The sequence below is a fragment of the Lampris incognitus genome, chromosome 5 (genome assembly GCF_029633865.1).
Source record: "Lampris incognitus isolate fLamInc1 chromosome 5, fLamInc1.hap2, whole genome shotgun sequence".
Taxonomy (NCBI): Eukaryota; Metazoa; Chordata; class Actinopteri; order Lampriformes; family Lampridae; genus Lampris; species Lampris incognitus.
In genome coordinates this window covers 62147554-62165539 of record NC_079215.1, presented here as the reverse complement: position 1 = coordinate 62165539, position 17986 = coordinate 62147554, and the positions used below count along the sequence as shown (strand labels likewise).

General features: G+C 43.9%; 1 protein-coding gene and 1 pseudogene across 1 annotated transcript in view; both read left to right on the top strand.

Moving 5' to 3' along the window:
* LOC130113067 (uncharacterized) overlaps positions 1-17986 on the top strand; it is a 1140561-nt gene that overhangs the window by 360502 nt on the left and 762073 nt on the right. The gene's annotated exons all lie outside the window — the stretch shown is intronic.
* Positions 1-17986, top strand: part of LOC130113251 (Ig mu chain C region membrane-bound form-like) — a 90564-nt pseudogene that overhangs the window by 71483 nt on the left and 1095 nt on the right.

Sequence of the window (17986 nt, the reverse complement as noted above, 5' to 3'; positions counted from 1 at the left end):
GGGAGATTCGCATCATGGATGTGCAGCCGACAAATCTGCAGCAACTGCGTGATGCTATCATGTCAATATGGACCTAACTCTCTGAGGAATGTTTCCAGTACCTTGTTGAATCTATGCCACGAAGGATTAAGGCAGTTCTGAAGGCAAAAGGGGGTCCAACTCGGTACTAGCAAGGTGTACCTAATAAAGTGGCCAGTGAGTGTATATTTTGCAGTTCACCTTTATTGATAGCCTACATTTAGCAAAAAAATAAATAATAATAATTGAAAAATACATCGATATTCGGGCCCAGCCTTAGAAGTTGTTTATCTGTATGAATATCCATACAATACTACTGAGTAATTCATAAACTTGTGTTTTACTTGTCTAAACTACAGTAGCACCCCCCCAAACCCCATCCCCCATCCCACAGGTCAGACAACCACCACCACAAGTAAATGGTCAACCTGTGGAAAACACTGAAATGCCATAATGACCAAAAATAACATGAAGTGCACAGATCTGTATCTTTTTTAGGTTTTAAGTTTTATTTTTAGCCTTTTTATGCAGGGAATGTGGACCAAGCATGCAACATATTTACAATGATGCCCTGCTGGAGGGCTGTTGGGTATCACTTGTGGTCACCCTGACAGTAACTGCTGAAGGAGGAGTGTTTGTATTTCTTTCTTTCTCTCTTGTATTTATTTTGTATTTATTTCTCCCAGCCATGGCTGGGAGGAATAAATACATAAGTTATGTTCATATGTATATGAAGTTTAACTTATTTATAAGTATGAAGGTGCAATATCAATTCTGCATATTAAGTGAAACATAAGCAATAAGCTACAAAGTCAAAACAGGCAAAACATGATGGAGTCTTGGAACAGAAACTGAATAAAGTGTGCATACGTTGTGGTTGTGGGAGCAAGGCATAAGGCAACTTCCTCACTGGTTAATGTTTATGTAACAGACAGGAAACAATATTCACCACACCAGGTGCTTCCGCTTCATGTCAACAAATTGGAACTTCACGTTGAAACAAAGGCAGCAACCAAGGGTTCTAACTCTGAGACTGAAAATGCTGCAACACCAGAAAATATTACAAATATCTGTCTCAACCAAGTTTATTGTGATTTTAATTATCCAATCACATTGCTGCAACAGGCAAGCTAGTGGGTTGTTTATGTTATGTCACTTTTTGCAATTGTTCTTTTCACTATATAAGGTATGTTAAATCACCATATTAATATATTATGGCATACCTGATCATATCCACTTAAACTGTAATGCCCTGACTACAGGAGTGTGATATAGCCTGGACACCAATATGAGCCCTGAGTAGATAGTTGGTTTATTGTCTTTGAAAGTAAATTGTTTTTCAAGTCAGGTGCATCAAACAGGATACACATAAGAAAGACAATATACTGTAAGACAACAATGATTTTAGAGACAGGTATCAATGACAATGATTCAATACTTTTCCCCTATAGTTGCTGTCCATGCAAACTGTTAATGCTAACGCTAGCTAGTGCTACTCTAGTTGCTGTTCATGCAAACTGTTAATGCTAATGCTGACTAGTGCTACTCTAGTTGCTGTCCATGCTAACTGTTAATGCTAACTCTAACTAGTGTTACTCTAGTTGCTGTCCATGCTAACTGTTAATGCTAACTCTAACTAGTGTTACTCTAGTTGCTGCCCATGCTAACTGTAAATGCTAACTCTAACTAATGCTACTCTAGCTGTCCATGCTAACTGTTAATGCTAACTCTAACTAGCGCTACTCTGGTTGCTGTCCATGCTAACTGTTAATGGTAACTCTAACTAGTGCTTTCAACATCATGACGTTTTAGCTGACGACTGATTGTCATTCAGATAACTGTCTTTTATCCATTTTATGCAATGATTATGGTATAACCCTAATAACAGTGTAATAATACACATACACCTTACGAGGAACAACCATTTATTGACATCAAACACTGGAACATATAAATATATGACATTTTTCTTTGCCTTTTAGGTTTTGTAATCACTTTTGTAGACAAAGCCCATTACTGAACTAGACAAAGAAATGACATATTGCTTCCTCCAAGTTATTGAGCTCTCCTTTTTTATTTGGCTTAAAACCAAAATGTGTCCACAGGGGTGCAGTTGTTTTTGGCTTTGTTACTACAGCTTGACCTAAATACGTTCATTTCAGTAGCTGGCATAGTTTGAGATCGTTTGATAATGTTTCACCCCATACTCTGCTGCAATATTTGTTTTAAATAACTTTGTGGTGGAGTAGCTATAGTCATTCTCATCTACATGTTTCAGTTTAACTGGCTATAGTGACTGGCTTTTGCAAAACAAGACTTTTTTGGGGGGTTAAGGAAATGTATTAATTAAAGCCTCTGCAGTGTGCTCTGACTTGGTGAGTTGAACTATTTCAGTTCTTTGCACAAGCGTAGTGATCATTAGCAGTTCATCTCCATGTAACATGATCGGTTGTGTTGCCTTATTGGAAAGCATCCCTATGATTTCTTTTCTCGCTAATTGCCTTTGTGCCAAATCTAAAATCTACCTAATTGAAAACTGGAATACCTGACACTACAGCTGAATCAAATTAACCACCGGGCAGAATAGAAAACTAGCAGTACTGGAGATCGCTGAAGAATGGATTGAAAACTACTAGTATAGAGAGTCCTGTCAAAACTATCAGTCAGCTTAGCAAGCAGTGAGTTTGCACAACCAGTGTATTGTACATGAGTGTGAGGGCAGTGACTGAGTAAACATACAAAACCATTAGATAAACCTTTAAAATGTAACTTCAGGTAATAATAAACAGACTGCAAATCCAAAATATTAGCACAGCTTAGTGTGCTACAGGCATCCAAGCATTTTTCTAAATTTCTCCATCTTGAAAAGATTGGTATTCAAGGAGGGGTATTCACAGTTTATTTATCAAATATTGGTCCTGCCTGCTCTGCCCAGCCCCTGCCTTCAGTCGTTGGTCTGTTTCCAGGGAACACCGCTTGGCTTTCTGCTTCCCGGTTTGGTCAAGGTCCCCTCCCCTATGAGCTCTTGCCGTGGACCCAATGTTTCCTGTCTGCTCCTCACTCTGCCAGCCTCTCATCTTGCCTGGCATTAAAAGACTTGTTTTACTGAAACCCTGCCTTGAGTCTGTCTGTGTTGGCATATTGGGTTCAGTCTTGCAGCCCCAGTTAACGGTACGATCTGGCCAGTATGGACGCAGCCACCACAGACGGGCCCCAGCAAGCGCTCGCCAATCAGGACATACTACTCGGGTAGCATGACAAGACCCTGAGACCTGTTATGGACCAAATCAGTGCCGTTGTGCAGTCCCTCATTGACCTCCAAAGCAATGTGGCTGCCCTGAACTTCCCTGTAGTGTCCAGTTCCACACCCCTGTCTCGCAAACCATCTATCCCTGCTCCTGAGCGATATGATGGTGATCTCAGGGGCTTGCCAGTCTGTTGCAGTGTTCTCTAGTTTTGGAACAACAACCTCATACGTATGTATGCCGGTTAGAGAGAGCAAAAATCACTTATGTGATTGGGTTGCTCCGAGGTCCCAAGTTTGCCTGGGCAACCGCGGTGTGGGAGAGGCAAACCACTGTCTGCGCCATGTATGCCAGCTTCACTCTGGAGATGAGGAAGGTTTTTGATCATCCAGTTCGAGGTAAGGATGCAACAAGGCAGCTCATGTCTCTCCGGCAGGGTAACTGTAGTGTGGCCAAAATTGAATTCCGGGCTCTCGTCGTGGAGAGAAGCTGGATCCATGAGTCTCTCCAGGAGACGTTTCAACATGGGCTTAAAGAAAACATCAAGGATGAGTCGTGTCCCGGGAGGAGCCTAGTGGGCTCAATGAACTCATTGCTTTAGCCATCCGAATCGATAACCACCTTCAGGAGCACCAAAGGGAGAAGGCAAAAGCAGTCTGCTTTTGTCTCCTCCATGCCTATTTCATCTGTATTGATTGCTTCTGTTCCCCAGACTCCACCCAACCAGGAACCCATGCGGCTGGGCCGGACTCGCCTTTCCACAGAGCAATGTCAGTGGTCATTCAACCTGAGGAGTTGTCTATACTGCTTGTCTATACTGTTGTCTATAGCCACTGGCCGGTGCACCCAGCAAGAGTCGGCTCGGCAGTTGTGGGAGAGATACTGCTGAGCTGAACCACTTACTCCTCCCTCTCTCGCCATCAACTGGAAGCCACTTTGGTGTGGCGGGGCCAGCATTGTCCTCTGTCCGCTCTTCTTGACTCCAGTGCTGATGCGAGTTTTTTTAGGCCAGCAAGTGGCCAGACAGTTCACTCTGGACACCACTCCCATCGACCCACCTCTGGAGGCCAACTCTCTAAATGGCCTTGCCCATGTCATGGAGAAGACCATTCCTGTCCTCCTCCATCTCTCCGGCTACCACCAGGAAAAGATCAATTTTCACATCATTGACAGCCCCCATTTTCCCGTAGTTCTTGGGCACCCGTGCTTGAAACTCCCCAACCCATACTTCAACTGGATCATGGGTAGGGTTAATGCATGGAGTTAATTTTGCCATTGTAACTTTTTGCACTCAGCCTCTGCTCCAACTCTCCCGAGTTTGCAGTATTTTCCTGAGCCACTAGACCTCTCCACAGTTCCCTCAGTATATCATGATCTATCCTCAGTTTTTAGCTAACACCAGGCTCTGTCTCTACCTCCCCGCCGGCCCTATAACTGTGCCATAGACTTGGAACCTGGAGTGCCTCTGCTCAGCAGCTGGCTTTACAATCTCTCCTGGCCGGAACAAGAGGCCATGGAAACATACATTTGTGACTCCCTGGCTGGAGAGATATATGCCCCTCTTCTTCTCCAGTGGATGCAGGGTTTTTCTTTGTAAGTAAGAAAGATGGCCCACTTAGACCGTGCATTGAATTTCACAGAGCTTAATCAGATTACTGTTAAGAACAAATATCCGTTGCCACTAATCAGCTCTGCTTTTTTCTCCCTCCACGGTGCCGTGGTGTTTTCTTTCTAAGTTGGATCTCCACAATGCCTACTACCTTGTGTGCATGCGAGAGGGGGATGAATGAAAAATGGTATTTAAAAAAACTTCTCCGACACTTTTAAGTACGTAATTATGCCATTCGGCCTGATGAATGCACCTGCTGTGTTCCAAGTCCTGATAAAGTCGGAGGGTAAAGTTGCAGTGCCATCGGTGCAGGCCAACCTACAAGGCTGCTGGCGCATCTGGAGTCAGGCCCGCGCTGCCCTGCTCCATGTCTCCACCCTGTCCCAGGTTAACCGTCACCGCACCCCAGCTCCTGCGTATGTCTCTGATCAAGAGGTGTGGCTTTCCACCAAGGACCTGCTGCTGAAGGTGGAATCCAAGAAGCTCTCTCACCACTTCGTTGGTCCTTTCCCAGTGGACAAGGTTATTAACCCAGTGGCAGTACGGCTCAAACTCCCAGCCTTCCTTCAGGTGCACCCCATGTTCCATGTCTCCCATCTGAAGCCCGTCTTCTCCAGTCCCTTGTTCCCCCCCCAGCAGTGGCCCCTCCATGCATGGGATGGCAGCCCAGTATATCCCATCCGGTGGCTTCTGGACGTACTCCATCGGGGCCACCCTGTAGTACCTGGTGGATTGGGAGGGATATGGTCCTGAGGAATGCTGCTGGGTCCCTCAAAATCACATCCTGGACCTTCCGCTCATCCGAGCTTTCCATGAGCTCCATCCTGACAACCCCGTGGGGGGGGTGACAAGCCTGTGGGGGGGGTGACAAGCCTGTGGGGGGGCCCTCCCAGGACTCACCCTCTTTGACCCAGTCTCCCTAATTGTCTCCCTTATCTTGGCTACTCCCCCTGCCCTAGTTTCGCTGTCTCCTGTTTGTGTGTGTATGTGTCTTCAGGATTGGAGGCAGGTGTGTGGCAAGCAGAGCAGAGGTACACCACCTGCATCTCATTTACAGCAATCAACCCTACCCCTTATGTACCCAGCCTTGCCACATCCACCTTGTCAGACCGTAGTGCCTGCGCAGTTCAGCCTACACTTCTGGCCTTTATGTTGCGACATTGCCTGTTTCCTCATCTAGACCCGGCTCCCCATGTTTCCCACAGTCCTGCCTGCTCTGCCCAGCCCCTGTCTCCGGTCGTTAGTCTGTCTGTGTCGGCATATTGGGTTCAGCCTTGCAACCCCGGTTAACATGAATTGTTTTTGTTTTTCTGGAATCTCTAAAAGTGCTGTTGTTGGCTTTGGGCAAGAAATTCAACTTTTAAATGGAAAATAGATTGTCTTGACTAAAACTTACCAATGTCATGTGACTAGTGTGAAAGGTCACATGACCAGACCAGCTTACTACCTGCTTGGTAGAGGCTAGTTCCCATCGATGCAGAGAACGGTCAACTGAGCATGCGCAAGTACTCGTTGCCTCCGTTGTTTGGGTAGGTTAGGGCTAGGGCGGGGTTAGGGTTAAAGTTAACTAATCAGACGCAGAGTAGGGGTGGGTCTTCCTAGAATCCTAGCGCCTGGATGCTACGCGGGGCGTGTGGAGGCATGGTAGAGGCATTTCGCGCATGCTCAGTTGACCGTTCTCTACTCCATTTCCGTTCTCTGCATCGATGGGAACTAGCCTCTACCCTTCCTGCTTGCGCCTAAGGAAGAAGATGTCTTCCTCAGACTTCTACAAAAGGAAGTAAGTGAAACACCTTAATTAACAGATAGAACTATAATATTTGGTACATATATTCTTTAAAGGCTGTACTACTGAAATATATTGAGAATTGTACTCCTGCATATATATTTTGGTCGTAAGAGGTGTAAATTTGTTAATGGTCCCAATTGTGACCGCAGCCCAGTATCACGCCAAAACATGTAATTCACCCGCCGGTCCAACGTGTCAATGTCACGGTTTGCCTCGCTCAGGCGTGAAAAGTACACGCGTATATGACGGTGCAATGCCAGCAGGGGGCGATGATTAGCACAATGCCAGCAACTCCCCACGGAGGAAAAGAAGCATGCGGGTCCGCGGTGGCGTAGCGGTCTAAGCATCGGCTTGGTGTCGATGCAGTTGCCTACTGGGGACTGGGGTTCGCGCCCCGGTCTCGTCAGATCCGACTATGGCCGGACTCGATGAAGCAGCAATCATTGGCAACGCTGTCTTCGGGAGGGGGGCGGAGTCGGCTTGTGTTCGTCATGTGAATGCGTCTCTGTGTGTGTCGGAAAAACAGTGGTTCGGCTTGGATTCGCCTTGTCACGAAAGTGGGGAGGCGCTTTCCTTCGAGACTGCCGGCCGGAGAGATGCAGTTGGCGAACGCATACAATACGAGGGTGGGTGTTTGAATTAAAATAGGGATCAATTGGCCACTAAATTGGGAGAAAAAAGGGAAAAATCAGAAATAAAATTAAAAAAAAAGAAAAGCATGCAGCATTTTCCAAAATCCCTCCCCATCAGGTATACGTGGCTGCTATATTTTTTTTAATATTTTTTCTGTTGCTTATGAGTGTTGTCATGTTAATTACATTTCATTTGGCGGTAGAGAGTCTAACCCTAATCATCGCCCCCTGCTGGCACTGCACCTTCAGACACGCGTGTACTTTTCACGCCTGAGCAAGGCAAACCGTGACCCTGACACGTTGGACTGGCGGGTGTATTACAGGTAGACTATGAATGGCGATGCAGAGGTGAACTCTCTGGAGGATGAGACAGATGTCCATGAGAACTAATTGGTGTTCCCCACCTCCCACTCCTGCAGTCAATCCATCTGATAGATGACTCAAAGGCCAACAGCGACCCTTCCTACAAAGTACAGCCCATCTTCAGTGCACTGAATGAGTCTTACAAAACGATGCCATAGTCAAAATGGTTATCGGTTGACGAAATTATGATACTTATTGTGGCAGGCATGTTGCAAGCAATTCATCAGGGGCAAAACAATCCGGTTTGGATATAAATTGTGGAGCCTAGCACCCTTTGCTGCATGGCATCCCCTCTCTTTCTACTATCACTATCCAATGAAAGCAGAAAATTCCAAAAAAAAAATCCTGACGGACTCGTTGGACTATAATGACATAAATTCAGTGTTCAATACGAAGCCCCGTCGTCTCCTGCTGTAATCATCAGAAGTAAGCTAATGTACAATTTCAGACTGTAGTAGCCTATTTCAATGTTAATGTTTATTCGGGTTTTGGTTTACTGTTTATTGCTCCAAAGGGGTGTGGTTAGCGCGGTCGCCTCACAGCAAGAAGGTCCTGGGTTCGAGCCCCGGGGTAGTCCAACCTTGGGGGTCGCCCGAGGTCATCCACTGTGTGGCGTTTGCATGTTCTTCCCGTGTCTGCGTGGGTTTCCTCCAGATGTTCCGGTTTCCTCCCACAGTCCAAAGACATGTAGGTCAGGTGAATTGGCCGTACTACATTGTCCCTAGGTATGAATGTGTGGGTGTATCGGCCCTGTGTGATGGCCTGGTGGCCTGTCCAGGGTGTCTCCCTGCTTGCTGCCCAATGACTGCTGAGACAGGCTCCAGTATCCCCGCGACCCTGAGAGCAGGATAAGCGGTATGGATAATGGATGACACCTTTTATTTTACTGTTACAGTGTTGGATTGTACGTGGTGTCTAGTTTCCATGTCCCGGCTTCTGTTGGTCATAAATCAATGAGCCACCCTCACATGAGCTTGCCAACGGCAGTTTTTGTGTTATTGTAAGTTGAAACGTGTTACGTGAACAACAGTAATAGTTATGAAGTAAATTCTAACCATGTCTCATTCTTCTGTGTTGCATATGTTGCTGTTATGATTTTAAATGTGTAAATCGGTCTAACTGAACAGTTTGTATGAATTCTGACTACGCTGTTTTCCACCGGTCACTATTGTGACGGAGTATAAAACCTAATATTTCACCAACTTAACCAACAAATAATCAAAAAGGGCATCAAGTTTGTGTGTTGGGGAGGTCAAAGGAGTAAAATACATGTACTCAAATTGCAAAGAAACATTTGGGAATAAACCGGTTAATTTCCTCAAAGCTTCATATTTTGTACAATAAGCCATTAGCACATCCAGTGTGGGTTTTTCTAGTTCTGTGTTTTTTCTGTATTTTGTTAAACATCAGTTTGTGACGTGTCTAAATAGACCCAATCAGAGACACAGAAGTAAACGAGAACACATTCCTGAAATGGCCAAGTGCCACGGATAACGTAGAGTCGAGTCTTTTGTGGGCACTGGTTTTTGTACAGAGTTACTGTGACGTTACAGCACTGTGACACTTATTTTGACTACTGGGGAAAAGGCACGGTGGTCACGGTCTCATCAGGTAAGAGAAACTCTTATTTCTGATAACACACACACGTCTTCATTTCTTCAACATAACACATTTTAGGGTAGAAGCAAGTTTGGAATTTGTGGTGTTTTTCTGTTGGGATTAAGTAGAGATGAAATGAAACGACTGCACCTATATAATCTGGCGGTCACATGTTGCTACTGTAAAACAGTAGTTTTACTGCTCATTTACAATCTCATTTATCAGCAGTTGCAAAATGTTCTGTGCTGTTATAGTTGCCGGTCCACGGCACTACCGATGTGGATACTAGGTAGTGATAATGCCGGTAACGGTAGTTCTGGTTGGCCGTGTGAAATGAATTGTGTAATGATGATAGCTGGGTGTTAACTACTCACTAGTAACCGTTTCATCAGGTAAGACTTTTAACATCATGCACAGTTTGAAACCCACACTGATTATTTGCTCAGGATTTAGATTTCTCTACTTTGTGTTTGAGCGGCCAGAGGCAGTTTGGTTGTGTTGAGTTGGCAAATGTCAGGTTCAGATTTCTGCCGTTGCAACGTAATGTGTTTAAAATGTTAATTAAGTGTAAAGATACGCAGCACAGTGCTGTCATTATTATCACTATTATCGTTATAGAATAGCTTACTTAGGAAAGTACGAACTAGCAAGCGTTTTTCTTTTTTTTCTCACTTAAGTTTTTAAAAAGACATGAACAGAACAGTAAAATATACAAACCGATAGAAATAATAATGAAAAATAACAGTAAATAGTTGTCTGGAAATATTTCAATATTCAAACAAATATTTTAATTAGGCATTAACTTAGTCGGTGTCATTTCTCATATAAATGTTCAATTTTTCACAGTTCTTTTTAAATATATTCTAGCAAGCGTTTTGCAGTGATAAATATTCCGCTTTTATATCTAATTGCTGGTAAAATCAAAGCAAAAGGTATTTTCTGTGTATTTGCTACCAGACGGCCTTCACCAAAGCCGAGCTTATCCAGGGGAAACTTCAGTTTAAAAAGCAGAATGCAGTGTTTCAGCCGTGTAAAATGTGGAAATTAAAATGGGTTGTGTGATGTGCAGTATAAGCTACAGCAATGCCTAAGCCAATATTTGACAGTGTCACAGATTCCTCTCTGGTTTTCCAAAGCCTGAGTTAACCAACACTTTTTATGTAGTTTGAGGAATGTTCAGGGGACTTTGTTGAGTACATAAATGGTAAAAAATATTACTTTCAATATACTGCTTACTGGTGTGAAACTAACACGACCTTTGTTATCACAGGGAGGTTGTTGTGCCCCTGTTCTAGTCGAGCAACACTAGAATGTGTGTGACTTCCTGCAGGAGGACTTGTCAGTAAGAGAGACATGTAATGTGTGTATTGCTGTTGTAAGGACGGTTTGTCTCTCCTCTGTCAGCCACACCAAAGGCCCCTACTGTGTTTCCTCTGGAGCAATGTGGCCCCGAGACCGGAGACACCGTGACTCTCGGCTGCCTCGCCACCGACTTTACACCCGCCTCACTGGGCTTCAGATGCACCAACGCCGAGGGAGTTGCCCTGCCTGATGTACTTCAGTACCCCGCTGTTGAGAAAAACAGGGCTTACTTTGGAGTCAGTCGGGTCCGCGTGCAGCGAGACTACTGGGACGCCAGGAAAGTTGTCAACTGTGTTGTTGAGCATTCAGCAGGACAAAAACAATGCCGCCTTCAGAAGAAAGGTGAGTTACTTGTAGATGATGAAAAACTCAAACACTTTTTAATCCAACATGTGAGTTGGTTTAAATTACATTTATTAGATCAGTACTTCGCGTATAATGAAGAAATTTCTGTTAAGTATTTTTTACAATTATCTTTTCCTTACAGAAATGTTTAATTGTCTTCTATATTTCTAAACAGAAATGATTTCTAATGCAAAAGTGTATGTGCAGAAAAAATTCATAAATATATTGGATTTGACAAAATATAAGAAAAAAATGTAACAAACAGAATATCTCATGTCATCCAGTTGTTTTTTTAAGTGACCAAAGTAAAAACAAGGTTCAGTATTGAAATCAATAACTGATTTAGGTGTCTTAGAAATATCTGCAAAGTTACAAAGCTATGTTGTTGTAAGAGAGATTGGAACAGGAACAAAGGAAACACAAAGAACCTCATGATAGTTGTAATTCCATGTTATTCAAGTTGTACTGCGTCAGTGGCAGGTTGCAGCAAGTTGTACTGCGTCAGTGACAGGTTGCGGCAAGTTGTACTGCGTCAGTGACAGGTTGCGGCAAGTTGTACTGCGTCAGTGACAGGTTGCGGCAAGTTGTACTGCGTCAGTGACAGGTTGCGGCAAGTTGTACTGCGTCAGTGGCAGGTTGCGGCAAGTTTTACTGCGTCAGTGGCAGGTTGCGGCAAGTTGTACTGCGTCAGTGGCAGCTTGCGGCAAGTTGTACTGCGTCAGTGGCAGCTTGCGGCAAGTTGTACTGCGTCAGTGGCAGCTTGCGGCAAGTTGTACTGCGTCAGTGGCAGCTTGCGGCAAGTTTTACTGCGTCAGTGGCAGCTTGCGGCAAGTTGTACTGCGTCAGTGGCAGCTTGCGGCAAGTTGTACTGCGTCAGTGGCAGCTTGCGGCAAGTTGTACTGCGTCAGTGGCAGCTTGCGGCAAGTTGTACTGCGTCAGTGGCAGCTTGCGGCAAGTTGTACTGCGTCAGTGGCAGCTTGCGGCAAGTTGTACTGCGTCAGTGGCAGCTTGCGGCAAGTTGTACTGCGTCAGTGGCAGCTTGCGGCAAGTTGTACTGCGTCAGTGGCAGCTTGCGGCAAGTTGTACTGCGTCAGTGGCAGCTTGCGGCAAGTTGTACTGCGTCAGTGGCAGCTTGCGGCAAGTTGTACTGCGTCAGTGGCAGGTTGCGGCAAGTTGTACTGCGTCAGTGGCAGGTTGCGGCAAGTTGTACTGCGTCAGTGGCAGGTTGCGGCAAGTTGTACTGCGTCAGTGGCAGGTTGCGGCAAGTTGTACTGCAACAGTGGCAGGTTGCGGCACGTTGTACTGCGTCAGTGGCAGGTTGCGGCACGTTGTGCTGCGTCGGTGACAGGTTGCGGCACGTTGTGCTGTGTCGGTGACAGGTTGCGGCAAGTTGTATTGTGACAATGGCAAGTTGTACTGCGACAGTGACAAGTTGCAGCAAGTTGTACTGTGACAGCGGCAAGTTGCAGCAAGTTGTACTGTATCAGTGGCAAGTTGCAGCAAGTTGTACTGTATCAGTAGCAAGTTGTACTGCGACAGTGGCAGGTTGCAGCAAGTTGTACTGTATCAGTAGCAAGTTGTACTGCAACAGTGACAAGTTGCAGCAAGTTGTACTGTATCAGCGGCAAGTTGCAGCAAGTTGTACTGTATCAGTAGCAAGTTGTACTGCGACAGTGGCAGGTTGCAGGAAGTTGTACTGTATCAGTGGCAAGTTGCAGCAAGTTTTACTGTATCAGTAGCAAGTTGTACTGCGACAGTGGCAGGTTGCAGCAAGTTGTACTGTATCAGTAGCAAGTTGTACTGTGACAGTGGCAAGTTGCAGCAAGTTGTACTGTATCAGTGGCAAGTTGCAGCAAGTTGTACTGTATCAGTGGCAAGTTGCAGCAAGTTGTACTGTATCAGTAGCAAGTTGTACTGCGACAGTGGCAGGTTGCAGCAAGTTGTACTGTATCAGTAGCAAGTTGTACTGCGACAGTGACAAGTTGCAGCAAGTTGTACTGCGACAGTGGCAGGTTGTGGCAAGCTGAACATTGCTGGAAAGGAAAGGCTTAAGCTTGCCCATGCAAACCGAGATACTGGCTCGTATTTTTTCCTCTCTTTCCATCCTAACGTAGGCCATCTGCACTTAACATATGCACCGTGTAGTAATATGTCTGCTTCCTTCCATCTACTTGCATAATCCTTTGGTTTTCTTATTGTTGTCTTCCTGCACTTTGTTTCACCAACAATCACAGTTCAAAATCCTGTTTAGTACAGCTGCCGTGGCATGGAAATCTTCTTACCGCAGTATTAGAGGAGAGTAATATTGCAGGTTTAATAATATTACAAGTCGTGGGGGGGTCAGTGCAGCCGTTCCAGACTCGCGTTTACACCAACACGTACAACGAATGTACAACACATACATCAACAAGTGTCAAAATCCCTCTTTAAGAAATGTTAATAGGCAGAAGATAGCTATCGAATGTCAACAACAAGCGGGCTTAACCTAAATACTTATTTACCCGCTCATTTATATTCTGTTCACATGGGGCTTTTAATTTTTGGGGAGGCCCAGTAATTTCTTATAATTGCAGAGATCATTTGTGATTTGGAGTTGTGTTACCTGCCCCCTGCTTGACCCCATTCAAAACGGGATTATCAGGCTAACTGATGGACTTTCTGGTCATAATTCGACAAGCGTGTTCATGGCATGTGCAACTCAAATACACCACAAAATGTTGAATATTTAACAGGTCTACCACAAGAAGTCACAATCAGTTGGTATCAAACTTGCAAATCGTAAAAACAAATTAGTACGTCAGTTGCATCGCATTGCCTAAAAAGTAAAGCCATGTTTACTGGGGGAGTGTGTGATTTAAGTCAAGAAAGTATTTGGAGCCACTTGGCAAGCCAGTTCTCCAGAAGGCTAAAGTAGTCCAGTTGAAATGCACCACACAATAATGTAAAATCATGTGGTACAGTTAGTTGTTAGGCTGAATTTGACTTGTTACTTGTTTTTTTTCTCCTCACAGATGTGCATTTAGTTGTGGTTTCTATTTGGTTTGTCTGTTGTAGTTTCAGAGGAAGTTGAGCCTCTTAGTGTTAACTGAATGAGGGACACTGAGAGGACAAAGAGAGCAGATTGTGCACAATGTTGGGCAGTGAAGCTCTCAGAGAATATGGGAAAGGCTGTTAGAATGGTGATGAGGTTGTTGTTGCAGGCCGACTGTTTAGTCAAGGGCAGGTTTCCAGCTGTGTGGGACTCTGTCAGTGTTAGCTTGTATGTACAGTCAATGGATATGCAGAAGCATGTACTGAAGCCCCACCCCTTATTGATTTTGTATATGTTGTAAATTTTAAAAAAATCCACATTTACACTCTAGTGACAACCAAACATGTTGGGGGGGGGGTGACCAGTTTAAGCTCTTACTAACACGGCATAAAAAGTTAATGAATATAGTTTTAGTCTCTTACTCTCCACTTTAGCACATGTATTGCCCTTAGCTTCTGCATATATATCATTCTCTGCTTCTGCATACATATATCTGTGTATGTTTGTTTTTCAGTCGAGTTTCATCAGTTGCCAACTCTTAACGTGTTGATCTCTCCTGAGATGAAGAATGAGAGATCAGCTTCCTTCTCCTGCTTTGCCACTGATTTTTCACCAAATGCTCATGAAATCAAATGGCTCAGAGACGATGAGGAAATCCGTGACAAAATCTCTGAGATCCAGACCTCCTTTGAGCCCAAACGTAATGAGAATGGGACTTTGTACAGTGTCGTAAACTATCTCCAGGTTGATAAAAGTGCTTGGACGGAATCAGAAGCCAAGATTACATGTGTGTTTAAGCAAAAAGAAGAAAATGTCAACAAATCTGTGCCCTATAATACCACACCGGGTGAGTAAACCTATGGAAAGCAGAAATGATCATAATTGCAATTCTAATGATTTCCCAGTTGTAACAGTTCAGTCTTGCTTAACCACTCTTCTCTCTACAGGTTCCACCACATGTACTGACCCATGTGTATATGTTGACATTGAGATCTTGCCCCTCAGTTTGGAAGACCTGTTTCTGAACAAAAAAGCAAAACTTGTTTGTGAAGTGCTGGAAAAACAAGGATCCGTTGAGTCTGTTGAGTGGCAGGACAAAGATGGGAAACCTTTAAACAAGGACAGTCATAAGAGCAGCCGAGGACCCCACAACCTCTACAGAATTGAAGTGGATGTCCTGTTTGAGGAGTGGAGCGAGGGGATGGAATATTATTGTGTTGTTGAACACAAAGACTTATTTCAAGCTGTAAGGGAGCGTTTTCAAAGGGACAAAGGTGAGAATGTTTTTGGTTACAGTACATGAAAGACTAACAATGTATTGTGCTGTCATTTAGTGCATGTTTTACATATAGTATATTTTAATGTTAAATGTCAAATATGTTAACATATCTATAAAATATACACAAGCCTGTTTCCTGCCATAAGTAATCATCAGCTGATGATTGCTTATGGCAGGAAACAGGCTTGTGCTGTCTGTCTCATAAAGAATTTACTTGAATCACTGGATTATTTATATATACACACACACACACACACACACACACATATATATGTTTGTGTGAAGCATTCTCAGTTCTGGCACTAAGTTGTGATTGTTCTCTCATGCTTGCAGGAGAAACGATTAAGCGTCCATCTGTTTTTCTGCTGAGTCCAGTAGAACAAACTAGTAATGACGTGGTGATCCTGACTTGCTATGTGAAAGATTTCTACCCCAAGGAGCTTGTAGTGTCTTGGCTTGTTGATGATGTGGCAGCAGATCCACCTACCTATACATTCAATACCACAAATCTTTTAGAAAACAGCGGATTCTACTCTGTATATAGTGAGCTTACGTTGAGCTTGGACCTTTGGAAGAAAAATGACAAGGTGTTCAGCTGCGTTGTCTACCACGAGTCTATGATGAAAACAACAGGAGTCATTATTAGGTCCTTTGTACAAAACACCAATGAAAAACCCAACCTGGTTAACGTCAGCCTTAACATCCCTCAAATTTGCAAGGCCGAGTAGATGTGATGTTGTGTCCATGTGTGTTTTGCTATGTGTGTGTTTTGTTTGTTGCCTGTGATATGACATGCTGTTTGTCTTTAAATGCAGAACTAAAATCAAAATAAAAAAGATTTACTTCAGGACTGTTTTGATGTATGTTCAATTCAGTTTGTATCCTCATTTCAACATTTTTGCAATGCCATATGTTTAGTTAACATACAAGTTGAAGAAAGTACACATCAGATGGAGGTATCAGCATACCAGCAGCTTAAAGTATAGTGACCAGTAGGCCATAGACATGTTTATATGCAAAATTAAATGCTCTAAAATGAAGCGTCTGATACTCATCACTGACCATAAAAATGAAAAATCCCCCAAACAGCCTAACAAGTAAAGCCTAAATGACACTAATCTTAACAACTACATGACTAGATGACTAATAATAACTTATTAGTTGTTGTTTTCTGTTGTTATGGTGCATTTATTTGTACTGTATTGTCTTGTCTCATGTGCCCGTGTTACCTCTGTTGGTTTTAGCCTGTCAAAATAGATATCTTTTCAAGAACTAAATCACTTAGCCTGGGCTCCCAATACATCACTGTGTTTTAAGGACTCACAATAGTACTCCACAAGCCAAGCCACATGCATGCCATTATCTTTTCTTTTTCTTTTTCTTTTTTAAAGAAGGGTCTTTCTAGAGCAAGTCAGGAATCACTGTTTTTGCCAACATCTCCATTTTGTTAGACAAATATGTATTGTGGACTTAGGACTAAGGTTAAAAGTATTGTTCAGTTAGTAATCCATAATACACAACTGGAGAGCTGGGAATGAAAAGACGTAAGGCAGTCTGGTCACTGCCTCTTGCACGCCTGAGTATTAGTTTCAAATACAGTCAAGTCCAAAGAATAAGCACACAAGAAGCACACAAAACCCTTACACCATGTGCACTAGTTAAAGCTGCAGAATAAACCATGTTCTTTGTAAGGCAACAGAATCAGTGTGAATGAGAAGACAGCTTCTGGGTATATTTTCTGCGAGTGTACAAAGGGCACCAGGAACAGCTATCAAGTAATAATATTGGGTCGTGTAAGGATGTGTAGTCTCTATATGGTGGCTATTGTATGAACTCTTAATTTATTTGAAATTCAGTGGAGGACAAAGGTAAAACTGCCAATGTAACACCACGTTAATCTCTTCATGCAGAATTTATTTTTCTGACAGACAACCAGTGGGGTCACACCACAGAGACGGAGCAAGATAGCACCGGGAAAACAGCCATTACCTTCATCATCCTCTTCCTCATCACTCTGTTCTATAGCGTCGGAACCACTGCCATCAAGGTAGTGAGCCTCCATTACAAAACGTTAAGGATGAAATAGTTTCTGAGACAGCATGGTTTGATAAGTTAGAGTTCAATATCTGGCATTGGTATATCATGCAACTTGGATTTAGCATATTTCCCGGACTATAAGTCGCTGTTCTTTTACTCGTCTGGCTGCTCCTGCGATATATATTCCAAAGCCATTTCATTCATTCATTATCCAAGCCGCTTGTCCCAACTGGGGTGGCGGGGATGCTGGAGCCTATCCCAGCAGTCATTGGGCGGTAGGCGGGGAGACACCCTGGACAGGCCGCCAGTCCATCACAAGGTCCTATCCCAGCAGTCATAAAAAGAGTCGTATTGTTAATTAGATTAACAATGAGGCGACACAATAACTCAGACGGATAGCACGCTGATTCAGCTTGACTGTCTTTTTACTGAAGGCCTTCTTCTGTGGTGTTACATGTCATTCAACAGGTACGTTACAGCAGCAGCGCCACCACAGGCTAAGCCTAGTTACTACACATCACATCTCCCTCTTTCAAGCAGAACACCTGAACATGTAACCAAAGCAAATAAACCTCAGTCCTGTAACACCACAGATGCAGGAGGTCGAGTCTTCTTGTAGGTTACAGTAGTCCCCCTCTCCCGGAAGCGCGCCCTCGCGCTTAGTTTTTCCCGTGCGC